Consider the following 14,354-nt stretch of genomic DNA (forward strand, 5'->3'; position numbering starts at 1 on the left):
TACCTGGCCCCCCATTTCCCATGGTTTCTTACAAGACTTGGTCCATTAGTAAATCTACCTCTTGTGCCTTTAATTGTTCTCATACCATAGACATTTTCCCATAACCACAGCATGGTCAAATATCCCTAGAACAGGACATTTTTTTCCAGATAGTGACAGCTTATATAATCTTTTGTTAAATATCAGTTCTTGAAAATAGAAATCTGTTTTTACCATTCATTCCTCAATCTTCTGCAATTAGGGGCCAAATCCCATCACTTTTAATATGCTTTAAAATTTATTGAGAGGAAATCTCTAACAATCCAATGCTATTTTTAAAAAGATTTTACTTATTTATTTTTAGAGAGGGAAGGGGCAGAGAGAGAGAGAGAGAGAGAGAGAGAGAGAGAGAGAGAGAGAAACATCAATGTGCAATTGCAACCCAGGCATGTGCCCTGACTGGGAATCGAACCTGCAACACTACAACACTTTGGTTCGCAGCCCATGCTCAATCCACTGAGCTATGCCAGCCAGGGCTCCAATGCTATTTTTAAGTTCTCATTTATCAGCTGTGTTCATAAGAAATTTCACACAATTGAGCATTGTGTTATAAAAATAATTTAATGGAAAAAGGAAGCAGAGCACAAAAAAAAGGGTTTTAGGAATATCAGATAAAAATCATTTTCTTCTATAGGGATTCTAAGTAGTAAATGTTTGCTTTAATTACATGTGGATGGCCATAAAATCTAAAAACCATTATGGAAATCCATAATTTTTTATGATTTAGAGGTAGCTTATTAAAATAAAATCAAAACAAAAAATTTTGAGAAAGGTAAGCTATTTTAGCCAGTATCACTCTGTGGTAATTCCAAGAGTAGAACTAGTAAAATAACTAATTTGATCTAAATTGCCATCATGATGTCAATTATTTGTGCAAGTATTAACTGTGCAAGTATTTTCTTATCAATACAATGTTAATTATTCTTTCTTGCACATCTTAGTAATGCTGACCACCCACTGTACTTTTAAAGCACAACATCTCTTAAACAGAGATCTTGGTCTGTTCTTTGACTTTTTTCTAAACCCTAATTAGGGCTTGGTGTCAATTCACCATGGTTAACTTATTTTAAATTTCATTGCTTCATTAATGATTTGTTTTTCCAAGCTCTTATTATGAATTTTAAGAGAAATTCCTATAAGATACTTCTGTAATTAATGCATTATTATTTATCATCTTTTTCTACTAGAATAATTTTTCCCTTACCCTCCTAACATTACTCTTCATTGATTACTCTCCTAAAGGTCAGACTCCTCTTGGCCTTTTTCCTCTAATGCTCTGTTATGATAGCACTTAAACTCAAGTAATCCTCAAATTTATGTCCTTTGTTCCCTTAGGCAATCTTGCTGTTATGAAAAGGCATCAAATTTGTAGTGAAAGTATTTGGATACAAAATGTCTATGATAATAAATACCCAGGCTTCACTGAACTAGTTAGTTAGACTTCTCAATACCAGTTTATTAATCAAATTATTTTAAATACTATTAGCTTATCTCATGGGATGTCTATGAATCTCTAAGGAGATAATTCATAGCAGGGTGATTTGCAAATACTGATGATTCATGGAAGCACTATTGTTACTTTAATTCTAAGATCTCTTTTGATAACCCATGGCTTCATCCCTTTAACTACCTATTTACAATACTATCTGCTTCTCACCTGCTATATGCATAAGTCACCCCACCATAAGCACACCAAAAGAGGGAAAACAAAAACAGAACAAAACAAAGTTAAAGCATCACCATTGTGGAGATTATGCTGAAATTAACTGTGCAAGTTTAGAGGCTATTGGTGGGAGGAAGAAATATAATTGGAGCCATTACACATGTTTGAAGAGAATTGTTACATGATTAATTTGGTTTCCAGAAGATTGGAGAAAATATAGGGAATTTGCTCCAGAAAAATGAACAAAAAATGTTGAAATTAAATCTATACCAGTGTTAGAACAAATAGAAGGAAAGTAGAGGGAGAAACCTTACACTGTAGTGCCACAATATACCAAAAAAGTATGAGGGGAAATGTCCAATGACTTTCAAGTTGCAGTACTGAGTGACAGCATGATAGTAATTCTGTTAAGCTAGGTTGTGGGTTGATATTATGAGTTGAATTGCAATTACCAAAAAGATATGTTGAATTCCTAACCCCTGGTACCTGTGAAAGTGACCATATTTGGAAATAGTCTTTGAAGATTTAATCAAATTACAATGAGATCATCGGGATAAGCCTTAATCCATTATGATTAGTGTTCTTATAAACAGAAGACAAAGCTATTTAAAGACAGAGATACACAGGGAGAATGCCACATAATAACAGAGGCAGAGATTGGAATGATAATGCTGCTAACCACCAGAGATTACCTGAAGAGGCAGGGAAGGATTCTGCCCTACAGGTTTCAGAGGGAAGATGGCCCTGATGACAATTTCATTCCATTCAGACTTCTAGACTCCTGAACTGTAAGACAGTAAATTTCTGTTGTTTTAAACTACCCAATTTGTGGTACCTTGTTACAGCAGTCGTAGGAAGCTAATACAGTTGATAACCTTAGTTTCCTTTGTTGTAAAAGCTATGTTTGAGAAGCCACTGGAACATCATGGGGAGATGTACAGAGAGAGTAAGAAATATAAATCTAATGCTCGGATAAGTCAAAGCTAGAAATATGGCTCTGGGAGACTTTATAGCAATTATATTTAAAAGATATTCTATTAGGGGTACAAACATATTGCATTAATCGAAGCTGTTAGTCAATAATCCAAAAACCTATCATAGTATAACCAAGTTTTCCTATTCACTTTTTAAATTTTTATTTTCAATTACAGTTGAATGTATTAGTATCTTAGTTTCAGATGTATACCCCAGTGATTAGATATTACATAACTTACTAAGTGATCAGCCTGATAAATCTCACACCCACCTGGCAGCATGCATAGTTATTATATTGACTCTATTCCCTCTGCTGTACTTTACATCCTCATGACTATTCTGTAACAACTAATCTGTACTTCTCAATCCCTTCACCTTCTTTAACCCATGCTCCCAACTCACCTCCCATCTAGCAACTGTCAAAACATTCTCTGGATCTATGAATCTGTTCTACTTGTTTATTTATTTTGCTTTTCTGATTCAATTGTTGGTAGGTATGTATTTATTGCCATTTTAGTGTTCATATTTTTCTATTTTTTCTTCTTTCCACTTCTTCTTAAAGAAGACTCTTTAAAATTTTATATAATACCAGTTTGGTTATGATGAACTCCTATATGTTGTTCATGTCTTGGAAGCTCTTTATCCTTTGATTCTAAATGATACCTTTGCTGGGTAGAGTAATCTTAGCTGTAGGTCCTTGCTTTTCATCAATATGAATATTTCTTGCAACTCCAGTCTGGCCTGCAAATTGTCTGTTGAGAAATCAGCTGATAGTCTTATGGGAGCTCCCTTGTAGGTAAATAACTGCTTTTTTCTTGCTGCTTTTAAGATTCTTTTTTTTTGGCTTTAACCTTTTGCATTTTAATCATAGTGTGTCTTGGAGTGGGTATCTTTGGGTTCATCTTGTTTTGGACTCTCTGTACTTCTAGGACTTGTATGTCTGTTTCCTTCACCAAATTAGGGAAGTTTTTCTGTCATTATTTTTCAAATAGGTTTTCAATTTCTTGCTCTCTCTCTTCTCCATCTAGCACATCCTCGATGCAAATGTTGGCACACTTGAAGTTGTCCTAGAGGCTTCTTACACTATCTTCCTTTCTTGGATTCTTTTTTCTTTTGTTGTTGTGATTGGGTGGTTTTTTGCTTCCTTATATTCTAAATCACTGATTTGATTCTCAGTCTTATCTACTCTACTGTTGATGACCTGCAACTTACTCATTTCAGTTAGTGTATCTTTCATTTCTGGCTGGTCTTTTTTTAATGCTGATGAAGTTCTTACTAAGTTCATTGAGCATCTTTTTAACAAGTGTTTTGAACTCTGCATCTAGTAGACTTCTTGCTTCCATTTTGTTCAGTTCTTTTTCTGGAGTTTTGTTCTGTTCTTTCAGTTGGGACATTTCTTTGTTTCCTCACTTTGTCAGCCTCCCTGTGTTAGTTTCTATGTATTTTGTAGAGCTACTATGTCCCCCAGGCTTGGGAGAATGGCCTAATGTGGTAGTTGTCCTATAGTGGCACAGGCTTCCAGATCACCCAAGCTCAGTACTTGGGAATGTGCCCCTGTGTGGGTTGTATACACCCTCCTCTTGTTGTTGAGCCTTGATGATCTTTCACACATCAGTGGGAAGGATTGACCTCAAGGCTAATTTGTCTGCAAGGACTGGCTGCAACCACTGTGGAGGATAAGTTGTGCAGAAGGCTCACCCCATACAGCAGGATTTACTTCAGTAGGGCTCTGATGCTCTCTTAGTCCACCCCTTGAATGTGCCTCTTATGGAGGTGGTGGGTGGTGGTACTTTGATGTGGTCTGAAGCTGCCACTAGGTGTTTTGGCTCTGGGGCCTCCCAGAAAGTATAGGCCAAGGTCAACTACCACCCATGTTCTTCCCAGGGCCATAGGATTGAATTACCAAGTAATCTGCAAATGACTGCTATTTGTGCTAGGCTTGAGGGTGCCCAAGCTGTGATCCAAGGCCAGCTGCTGCTAGTGCCAGGCCTGGGGCCACTTAGTGAGTGGTACAAAGCTAACTGAAGCCAAATGCTGTTTGAGATATTTTAGGAAACCTGAATCACGAGCCAAGACAAGCCACTTGCATGGAAAAACCACTAGAAACATCTTGGGTAGGTCCACAAGCTGGGTAGGGCAGGGTCTCAGAGAATCATCAGAGCAGAGCAAACAGTGTGAGTCAGGCTGATAGAGTTTCAAATATGGTGTACCTATTAGCTTTGTGTGGGGCATGTTCATCAATGAAAAAATGGTCTTTGTAAACACTTTTTTTTTTCAGGTAGAAATCTGCCACACTCCCAGCTCTCAGCCTGATGCTGAACAATTCAATTCCTCCCTGAATATCCCTGGTGTTTTTTAAGCTACTGCCCCTAAACTGGTGCTCAGAGGGAGCAAACCAAGTAAGTCCATGTTTGGGCCCTTTAAGAGGAACTGCCTGGGACTCCAGAAACCTTCCCTCTCATTTTGCCTCAATCCCCAATGATTTTTACAGCCAGAACTTATGAGGGCTTCTTTTCCAGCCACTGGAACCCTGGGCTTGGGGGGCCTATATGGGGCTTGGCCCCTCACTCCTCCAGGAGGACTTCCACAGCCTAGATATCCCTCCCAATTTTTATCCACCACATGTGGGTGTGGGGCCAGTCTGCCCCACATCTTGTCTCTTCTCTTCCTACCAGGCTCTATATGGCTTCTACTTTAATTCCCTAGTCGTAGAGCTTCCATTCAGCCAGATTTCAGGAAGTGCTCACTGATGGTAGCTCTGTAGTTTATTTGTAATTTTGATGTGATTGTGGGAAGGGGATGAGTACCTATGCTGCCATCTTGACTGGAAGATCCCTTATTTACTTTACAGTTAAGACAGATAAGCAGGAAGCCTTCTACATGGTGACTCATAGATCCTAGTCATTGTATCTTATTGCTCCACTTCCTTAAAGGGACACTTCAGATTCTCAAGGGTTTTCTGTATTCAGTAATCAAGTGAGCAAAGATAGAGAGAGTAAGATCATGTAAAGTACTTTCTGAACCAGGCATGTCTACATTCCACTAGCTAGAACTCAGTAACTTGCCAAGAACTGAACTACAAAGGAGGCTGGGAAATGTAGTTTTCCTATTTGATCACATGAACATTTCTTTACATTCTGTCACAGATGGACATAGTAATACATGTGTACAAGATGGAAAATGACTTTACCACTCAAGGAAGTGCATAGAAGAATCCAGTCTGTTTAGTGAAGAGAGAGAGAAATAACATTTTAGGCTATGTGAAGTCAAAGTACAGCAAGATTTGTGTAGAACTTTGAAAAGACAGTAGGATGGGCACGAAGAGTGATACAAGGAAAATGCCTTCAGGAAGAAGAGAATTAAATGAGCAGAGCCATATGGGAAGAGAATGCCAGGATTTCTTCTGAAAATACCATTTTTCCAATTTGGTTAAAGCATGTAAATCAGAATCCAGTTAAAATTGAAACAGGGTATTTGTGTAACCCTACTTCATTCCCAAATCAGTGGTAGACTCACCCTTTCACTTTACCTTTGCCAAGTGGATTTAAAATTCTGCAGACTCTAATTTATTAAAATTTACTACTGAAGTGAGAATGACAGTTATTTCTTTCCACTGCTCAGTATGGGACCAGAGTTTTATTAGCATTCTTGCCCTCTGAGCTCAGCAAGGAGCATGTTATAATTAGATGAGTATTACAATAGAGACTCTGTTAATGGGATTTTAGAGACATAGTAAAAAAGAAAACCTACAAGAGTATCTCCATTAGACTCTGTATAAGTAAGGGAAACCTGTCTTAGGAGACCACTAAAGAAATCAGCAGGAGTTAGTTAACTGAAGGTCAAACAAAATGACATGATAAACCTTGAGGGATACTGTTGAAGTAATCATTGCAGATAAGGGACTGACTAACTGTCAGAGGTACCTATACATATTTGTAATCTGAAAATGAAGATGGAAATTAAAACAGCGGAAATGGCCTCTTTATTTTTGTATAAACTTGAATGCAACCTTTCAGTAAACATTATTAAAATATATTTTTCTATATATTGGAAGTGTGAAATCACAGGACATTCTATTATGGAAATGTGCTTTTAAAATGATTTTCCCTTGAGGCCAAGTAGCTTCTGCCTCCTTTTGAAGTGTATATTTTTCCCAAATGTATAAAATATGTCACTTGTTAGAAAACCTAAAAAAAATAAAGACAAGGTCACATAAAACACATAAATCAGGAAAACTCAATAATATTTTTGTTTTTCTTTTTATTATTCATATATATCATAATGAATTTTTTTATCTAGTACTTTTCTTTGAAAGTTTTGGATTGATAGATTCTTTTTCCCCTTTGATTTAATTTTTTTTCATGCTCTTGGAAACATCATGTAAAACAACCTTAAAAATAATTACAGAAACTTTCATCTAATCAGCCTGAAATGCCTCTAAGGGAAGCTAAAAAAAGGAAATCAATTATTTTTCACTTATTCAGTCCAAGCCTATACTGTCCTTGTTTGGGTAAAGGAAATAATATTCCCCCAAAAGAGAAAACACAAGCAGGATGTGGGGGCATGGCACATGGGTGAAGCCTTCCTTCTTGGTGACATTGTGGTTCCTTGTCACTAAGCTTCATCTAAATACCCTTCAGTTATAAGAGAGCAAGGCAAAAAAGGTCAAGGGATGAGTAGACTTTATCTCCTGTTCACTTTGTAGATTTATGCCTCAGAAACTAACCTAACTGGAATAAGAATCTCTGCTTATAACTACTGTCCTTTCCAAATATTCAACTCCCATACCAACATTAAAAAGGTTATGTGTAGACTTGCTCTTTCCCTACCTACCATTTATCTTTGAGAAACCACAAGCAACTGGTGCTTGGATTCAGGATTTCATTATGTACAATGGCTGTCATAATTTAGAGCACAAGGAAAAATTAAAGAACAAGGTTGCCACAATGTAACTGTTGTGAATTTTCTTATTTGACCTGGAAAGGAACTAGGACTCAATTAAGAGAAAGGACAGCTAGGTGTTAAGAGGTGAAGAAGTATTGTTCTAGTACAGGTGTTCACCACAGTAGGACAATTGTAGGCTGTCAGTCACTTTACACTATAGTCTGTGTTCAATACTGCTCTTTCTTCGACCTATTTGAGACTTGGATGATATTTGCATAGGACTAATGCATAAAAGACTAACGAGGATAAAAACATTTTTCTTAGTTCTTATTGCCTTTAGTGATATAAAACAAAGTATGCACAAAACAACATTTCCATATATGCTGTCTTGAACCATAAACATATGAAAATTATAGTCTTACTTTCAATAATCAATTATTAATATGGCCCCAGGAGATTATACTGCTAGTTTTAGAAGAAAGGTTTATTTATTTATGTTTAAAAATATTTTTAATTATTTATTTTTAGATAGAGGGGAAGGAAGGGAGAAAGAGAGGGAGAGAAACACCAATGTGTGGTTGTCTCTCAAGCACCCTCCGCCGGGTCCTGGCCTGCAATCCAGGCATATGCCCTGACTGGGAATCAAACCGGTGACCCTCTGTTTCACTGGCCAGCACTCAATCCACTGAGCCACACCAGCCAGGGCTAAAATAAATCATTTAAACAATAGATTTAGAAATCTTGCTGACATAATTTTGAATAGATAGACATATGTTTACAGATCCTGATTTGAGGATTTAAAAAATTACTATGTTTGCTATAGTTACATCAGACCAGTTGATAAAATCTTGTTTAAAAAGTGACTGATGATAATATACTTGGATATGAACAGGATTAATAATTGAAAATTGTTTAGGTGTGTGATATCTATGTATCAGTTTTGGCACATAACTGTGCCAAACCAGTGCTTTACAGCTGATCAGTGTTTGAAACATGAATCTTGTCATCTTGTAAATGTTTTTTTGTGAATTCAATTGGTGAATATTAGAATCTATTTTTCTTCTCCACTTTACTTATATTTTTTCACTGAGGTATTTTGTGTTTGTTTTGGTATTGTTTTTCTTATTTATTTTTATGTATTTAATTTTGTTTCCTTGTGTTTTCCAGGGTGTTGTTCTTCTACATGGTCAATGACACTTTTTGTCCTCTATGTATCTGATGCTGCATTCTTTCCTTAAGCAAACATCATTTTTCATTTAATGTTTCTTTAATATTTTAATATGCAGTTGATGTGCAGTATTAGTTTCATACATACAACACAGTGGTTAGACATCTATGTAACTTATGAAGTGATCATCCTGATAAGTCTCATGCCCATCTGATACCATACACTGTTATTACAACATAATTGACTGTATTTTCTATGCAGTACTTTACATCCTTGTAACTTTTTATAACTTAGTACATACATACAATGGAGTATTGCTCAACCATAAAAGAGAATGAAATCTTGCCATTCACAATATGTATAGACCTAGAGGGCATTATGCTAAATAGGTCAGAAAGAGAAAGCCAAAAATACCATATGATTTCACTTATATGTGGAATCTAAAAAACAATATATATATATACAAACAAAACAAAAACAAACTCATAGAACATTTTGATGGTTACCAATTGTGAGGTGGTATAGGGAGGATGAATGAAAATGGGTAGGGATTAAAATGTACAAATTCCTTATTTATTTTTAAATAAACAAAAGAGCAAGTTCTTTGGTAGTCATATCAATTGTATCCTCAAAAAAGAGCATAAAAAGGAGAATCAAGAATGTGAGGAGGAGGAAGAATGGAGAAAATTAAAGGGGAGACTAAAAAGCAATGAACACAATCCTCATTTGACCTTTTTTTTTTTTGGTGTCCTGAGATCCTCCATAACTAAAGGGCCCTATATGCTATTCCTCACAAACTTTAGGGCTGTACCTTATAAAATTTTTAAAGAATTTGAAAATACATCCTCTGAACTAATAACCATGACCATTTCCCCTGTGATAGATATATTTCCCATTGCAGAAGATGGAATAAAATCAGGTATATCTAAATGGGTGTAAAGTATATTTCTCTGCTCCATTGGCCTTATAATGAAATTACATACTTATAAGTATTAATAAAAATGTAATCATTGTAATAGCATGCTTCTTAATGGTGTTCTTACAGATTACACCCTTTTCAAATTTAACCACTTAACACATGAGCATCTTGTACCTCAATATCCTACTAAAACTCTCTTCCTTTTAACAGTTTAGTCCTAAATAATGAAAAGTCCCACACATCCTGCAAACTACCCTTTTTACTGTTCCTTCTCATCACTCCCCATCAGCCTCAGTTTCCAAGCCCACACTTGAAATCTCTGCCTTTAAAATATCTCTTCAAATTGTTCAAAACCCCACCATTTTTAAAATAGCAGAATACTATCCCAGCCAAATCCTTATGTATTATACCTTATATCCCTATTATGACTACTTATGAAGGTTCCATTAATCTGTCACTGCCTGATTTCGTAGATGATGTCAAATTTCTTATTTTATAAATTTTTGTTTCTATTTATTCACTAATTTACTGTGTGCTTTTGGAAATCTTTCTGGGAGTACTAACTTTACAAAGTGAACTATTTGAGAAAATGTCGTAAGTTTTACAATGTAATAAAGCAATTATGTGGAAGGCGAAGCTGAATATTATAAAGCAAAGAACATGCATGTTTAACACATATTTTTAAAAGATTTATTGAATACTCTCTGCATACTAACAGGGAAATCTTCATAGATTGCACAGGGTCAGAGTCAGTACTTAGTTTCTTGTGATAGGCAATCATCTCTGACCACAGGAAGTAGTAAAATACTACTGCTCAAGATGTTGCTCTCTAAATCTTGACCTAAATTGTTCTTGTTTAGAGTTTGGAAGATGTAGTTACACTTTTGTACCACTGCGTTAGATGGTAATAGGGGGAAGAAAGCTAACATCTCAAATAACAATGATTATTTTAGAATTATTTTATTCTATTTTTCAAGTAATAGGTGAAGTAGGTATTATTTTCTTCCCACTCAACAGAAGCATTGTCTAAAGCTCAGATGAGCCAGCTACCTTAACCCAGGTGACACAGTAAGTATAATAAGTGCTAGAGCTGGAATTTCCCATTCATATAAGGTTATACACACTTTGTTTCTTAATCACTCCAGTAATCAAAAATCCTTATGAGGTAAAAGGGGAAAAACCTCTCAGAGGTATTTCCTCAGGTAAACTGAAGTTATAAATATACCCTGAAAGGACATAGGTACTGGAATCTTACAAACTTTATGATCAAGGGGATTATGTAGCTGGAATAGATAATGAGATTATAAATGTCTCTCCATTAAATTAGACTTTATCTAAACAGAGTTCATTGCTCACTAGTTCTTGGAAGCCTTTGGTCCTTATAAATCAAGATATACAGTGTCTTCATGAATGCCCTTATTAAATTTAATCAAGAAAATTCTGCAACACAAATTGACTTTTCTTTATGCAGTAGTAGACACTAATGGCTGGCTGTATTCAACCTGGTATAGATGGTGAGGCATTGGCCTCTATCAGCTATATTTCTTAGCTGTAAAACAAGCAGACAAGAAGCAATCTCAACCATTTATTCCCAGGTAACTGGGTAAAGGAAGATCAAATCTTAAAATTTAGATCTCACCTGCTCCAAAATAGTGTATTCCAATCTAGGTATTGACCACAAATCCCTTAGATCTGCTTTTTAAAAATTTAACCTTTATTACATTTTCCTTACCATTTAATCCCCTTATACCCACCTCCCCCCAGCTTTTAATATAAAGTGTGGCTCTATTTCATAAAATAACATTTGATATTACGTACTTTGTAATTAGACTACTGCTGCTTTCTTTCAAGTAATTTTTAATAGTTAAAATAAACTATTTTCAGGCTCTTCTCCATGCAAAACAGGAAAAATACAAAGACTCTTTTGATCTGGTGTCTGGTAATAATTTAAATTGAATATTCACTATTTGAATTTACTGCAGCAGATGTCCTCAGCTACCCAATTATTTTAGCACAATTTGGCACATATATAATTTTAAAAGATCTTGTATCTAGGCAAAGCATTTAATTTCCTACCAAATTAATCCCTTTGGAATGTTACATTGGATACCATGGTGACTAAAAAAAAGACTCTTTCATAACAGCAAGTTGTTCCAGTAAATACCCAGTACTCTGCACAAATGAAAGATATGCATTTATTTCCTTTGTTATATGTGGTACAGATTTTCTTATTACTAATTATGTGCTCTTTCTCAGCACAGACATTTTTAATAACAATGTGTGCTATGCCCTTTTGTTTCTAATTCTGGGTTTTTCTGTTTCCCTGTTTGAAGAAGACATGCTCTTCTAGACCCCAAAAGGACAAGGAATGTGGATCAATCCACAATTCTTTAGCAATATTCTAAGCAACAAGAATGTTCAAAGAACTTTCTTTTTATAATTTTGCTTAGCTAAATATCATATGCCACAATGTACATTTTTAGTAATTATTTCATATAAGTTAATGTGTCTCTGTTACTGTTGCTGTGTAACAAACCATACTAAAACTTTTTTGGAGTAAAATAACCATTTATGATGTGCATAGATTCTGGGGACTAAATATGTTGCTTGGGCATAACAGGGATAGTTTATCTCTGGTCCACGATGTCTGGGTCCTCAGGTGGCAAGACTCCAAAAGTCTAGGAATAATTTAATGGCTCAGAGCTAGAATCATCTGGAAGTTCCTTCACATACATGTCCAGTAAATAGGCTGTTTGTTATTACCAGAAAGCTGAGGGCTCAGCTGGGACTGTTGACTGAAACACCTGTAAACAGCTTTTCCTAATAGTTTTGGTTTTTCATGCAAATGAGGCTACTTTTGGAGGGGAAGCATCCCAGAAGGGGGCATACATAGAACAAGCATTTCAAAATAATAAGGTGAAAGAGAACCAGATGACAGCTAACCTAACCTCAGAAATCAAATGGCATGATTTTTTTCTGAATAGTCATAAACAAATCACTAAAGTCAAGCCAGATTTGAGAAGAGAAAACATACCCTACCACTTCATAAAATAAGTTCAAAGAATTAGTGGATGCATTTTAAAACCACAGCAAACAGATCAGCAAAGGAATTTATTTATTTATTTATGAATGAATGAATAAGTAAATTATGTTAGTTTGTATATGTCCAAGATTGTTGCAGTCTACCTATTACCTATGCCAGAACACATCTTTCAGCTGTTAGGAGACACACTGAAGTTTAAACAGAGTGGATGACAGAATATTCACCTTATATATTGAAGTTCAACTTGTCATGCTGCTTTGGACTCTTTGATTGCATACCATAAATCTTGTTTATGATATATAAGGTTCTATTGACCTCAGTTTTTAAAGGTCAATTATAGAAATAAAGTTCTTTAATTGCTACAAGGCTGTAGCAAGATTAAAATAATAACACCAAAAAAGATAAAGACCATATAAATAGGCATCATTGGCAAATATCATCTAGTCATTTGTCTTAGTGTGAGTTCCCCCCCAGATTATATATCGACCAAAGGACTTGGGTCCAAGGAGTTTATTTGGGAGGTGATCCCAAGAAACATAAATAAGAAAGTTAGGAAAGTAAGAAAAGCCAACAGAGTATGTTAATGGGTAGGTAATTGCTGTGGACCACTGGAGCTCAGTCTGCTGAGGACCATCTGATTTGACAGACCATGAGAAACATGCCTCAGCATCATGTCTCTCTAGGTGACTAAGAGGCTGGAACATTTTATCACCTGCAACCATACCCATTATTTGAGGGTTGGGACTGGACTTATTAGGGGCTCCACACTTGCCATTTCTCTTGTTTGCAGTAAGCCTTGTTTCATGCTGTCAAGAAAGCCCTTAGCGAAGAGACACTCAAGTCCTTGCAGTAGGAATTTGTGTGAGTAAAGTCTACCATGGCAGCCAGTGAATTCAAGGGAGACAAAGGAACATGGGTTGTGGTAACAACCTCTCCTCCACCTTCCTTTTCCTGTAGTAATTATTTATTGATGTATTGCATACAAAGATTAAGAAAAGCAAATTATCTAAAAGGCCTGCAAAAACAAACAGCTACTTGTTCCACCTTTTCCTGTCCTCCAACCTCATGCCTGAAGGGCCATCTTTTATAATTCTTAACATTATCTTCATCTATATCCCTCCATTTTTCTAAATAACTGCATATTGTGATTTATCTTGGTTATTCACTTTTATAATTTGTGTATTGTTTTCCTATTATGGCAAACTCCTTTTATGGATTTAATATTTTAACCACCCTCTTCCCTCCAATTTTCTTCATATGTTCAGTATAATTGCATCACAATTTTGGGGTAACTCAATATTCATATTATTTTGACATTACAAAGGTTTTCTGTTACCAAGACAAATAATATTTGATGATAACAGATCCTTGCTTGTAAAACTTTTCATTTTCCTGAGGAAAAATATTCTCTTTGTTGTTTTGTACCTATTGCTAATTCTTCCCAAAGGCTCTACAAACTCTGTAAAATGTGTTTTAGCAATATTGTTTACACAGTTTAAATGCAACATTTCTATTTCCTTTATGGAGTTTTCTTTATTGGTGATTCCCACCCAACTCAATTTTGACTAGCATGCTGCACAACAGTCATCCTGAGATTTCCCTTTGCCTTCATTCTAGAACTTCTCTTTGCTTTTCATCTCAGTTAGATCATTTGTTTCCTTTA

This window comes from Phyllostomus hastatus, unplaced genomic scaffold (genome assembly GCF_019186645.2).
Source record: "Phyllostomus hastatus isolate PE091 unplaced genomic scaffold, TTU_PhHast_1.1 phas_scaffold_12, whole genome shotgun sequence".
In the NCBI taxonomy this organism is placed as follows: Eukaryota; Metazoa; Chordata; class Mammalia; order Chiroptera; family Phyllostomidae; genus Phyllostomus; species Phyllostomus hastatus.